The following is a 2,625-nucleotide window of genomic DNA, read 5'->3' on the forward strand; positions in this document are numbered from 1 at the left end:
ACTCTTTGCTTACATTTAGACTGCACTTTCAGCAAAATTCTGAAATGCTCTGGTCTCCAACAAGCTATTAAGCTAATTACTGAACAGTGTTGCTCACAAAAAGCAGTTTGTTTCCTGTGAAACATGCTTCTAATTGTGTTTTATATTTCCTTAGAGTTCAGGGACCTCTGCGCAGCTAAAAACAATTTGTCTTTTTGACACTAGATGGCGGAGTTGCACCATTAATGGAGACTATTATAAGATGCTCTGGATGGATGGATACAACTCCTCAGTGGTAAAAAAAAAGCACACGGAATAGACAGAGCTAATTAATTAAAAAAAAGAGCTTCTGTATATTTGCTACATCACTACAAGTATTTCTTTACTTCTGGAATAACAGAAAGTCCTGAAGGACAAAATTATTTCTTACCAATGCCTCTAAACAAAAATCAGGGTCCTCTCTGTTGTCGTCATGATAAAGTATGATTTGTTAATTAAAAAATTATAAAACAGAGAAAAAAAAAAGCATCTGCACAGAAATCAACATTCCAGCTTATTTTGTAGAGAAACCAGCCGTTTTCAAAGATTGAACTATTGTCCTTTTCGCACGGAATAAATGCTTTTGCATTTAAATACTCCAAGTAAATGTCAGTATTGTACTTTGCGAGGACAGATGAAGAGGATTGCCATCAAATTAGCGGTCACCTTGATCATCAGAGGGAGCAGAATATTTTATATTACATATAAGGAGGTTCATAAAAGCTCAGCAGTCTGTCATGGTCATCTCCTGATAATAGACCTAAAAGGCTAGACTAATGTCCAGCTTTGCTTGATTATGCATATTAATGACACCTCAAGAATTCATCACAAAAATCTTTTTTCAGTGGGTGAGGAGGGCAAACGGTAATAAATGGCAGAATTTATTCACTTTAGGAATAATCCCTTTAATCAGGAGAGGAAACTTTCATGATGCTGGTAGGCCAGGCAGCTTGAATTCTTAAATAATTTAACTAAATCAATTTTATATGTAATATGATCGCTTATCCAGGAAAAACAACAAATCCTTTAGGAACTACTGAGCTCATGAGCTTGGGAGCACTCGTGTTATAATTAAAGGATAATAAAAACAATTGCTTTTCCATGCTTAGTCTGGGGAAAAAGGAACTGCAGGTGGCATACGCAACAGTGCAGGTTTTCAACAACTGGGCTGCCTACTGGCCCAGCATTATACTCTAAGGCTAGCTGCACTGGGCTTTTGTTGAAGTGCTCAAGATAACACAAAGAAAACTTCAAACAGGCTTCTTATTGTGTTCTATTCTTCTGGGCAAGCTGATTACAGTTAAGGATAAAAGTTGTTCCTATACAGTAAACTAATGCGGAGAATCAGAGAGCACTAATTAAGTCATGGGGGATCTGAGGCGGTCGGCTTGGATGTGTTCCCCAACACCCAGACCATAGGGGTTTAGTGGGAACTTTAGAGCCCAACAGCAGTCAGCATCAAAGGTGTTTGTTGTCAGCTGAATGTCCGGTAGTAGCATGAACTGCTGGATCTTCAAAGCCACCTGGGAAAAAAAGAAAAAAAGAAAAGAAAAAAAAAAAGCTACAGCTTTTTAGCCTTGCTTGTCTATTCTCCTCCTGTCTTCTCTCCATCTCACTGCCCCTAGCTGAGCTTAGAAAGTTGCGCCAAATGCCATATTTGTCTGAGGGAAATGCAGCCAGTGAAAATATAAATACATGTTAACATAATGAAACAAAATCCTTGATTTAACCTTAATTTTGCTGGTCACCGTGAAAAATAAAACCAATTTAAATGGTTTTCATTTCCTCACTGTAATGACAATTAGACAGTTAGAAAGAGTCTTTAGACTAATACTGCCTGTAAAATCAGACTAATTGTGAATCTGTGAACCTGTCTTTCAGGTCAGTGTCAGCATGTTACATCTAATTTTCAAATTTAGTTTCAATAGAATGGATCTTACTATGTTTCATGATCACAGCTCTGAATAGGTGCAACTGAAGCGTCATTGCTGTGGTTTGTTTTGTGACCTCGGCAGACACTGAATAGACTGAACTTGTAAAATTGTGGGAGTGTGTGTTTGTGTACACATGTGTAATTTGTCATTTGAGGATGCTGTGTGTGTATTTAGAATATATGTCTTTGCGTAAGTATGTTTTAAATACATTTGCATCAGTTGGTGTGATGTCAAGCCACAGACGGCAGTCACTGACCAGACACACACTCGCTGAATTTTATGTGTTTGGTCCTGGTCTTTTTTCTTTCTTTTTTTTTTTTTCTTTTTGTGCCACTGGTTTTGTATTTTGTCCTTGTGTTAGCCTGGCCTCTATGTGCTCTTACCTTTCTTGCATACATCATTTTTAGATATTTCTTTTATTTGTCCGTACTATACACCTGCCTTACATCTCCTCCTGCACATTTTCTGTATCTTTAACTGATTTGATGCTCTGTGAAGGCGTCACCTGACATCCCATCCAATAACAGTTCCTGTGTGAACAAAAATGTTTAAGTAGGCTTGCGCACATACATTTACTTGCCCTGTAATTTCACATTGCAGAGTTGTTGTTGCACAGATATTCAGATGTATTGTGTTTGCATCCTAAAGCAACTTATGAGAGAAAGTTTCTGGA

The sequence above is a fragment of the Stegastes partitus genome, unplaced genomic scaffold, assembly GCF_000690725.1.
Source record: "Stegastes partitus isolate 25-593 unplaced genomic scaffold, Stegastes_partitus-1.0.2 Scaffold1533, whole genome shotgun sequence".
NCBI classification, from domain to species: Eukaryota; Metazoa; Chordata; class Actinopteri; family Pomacentridae; genus Stegastes; species Stegastes partitus.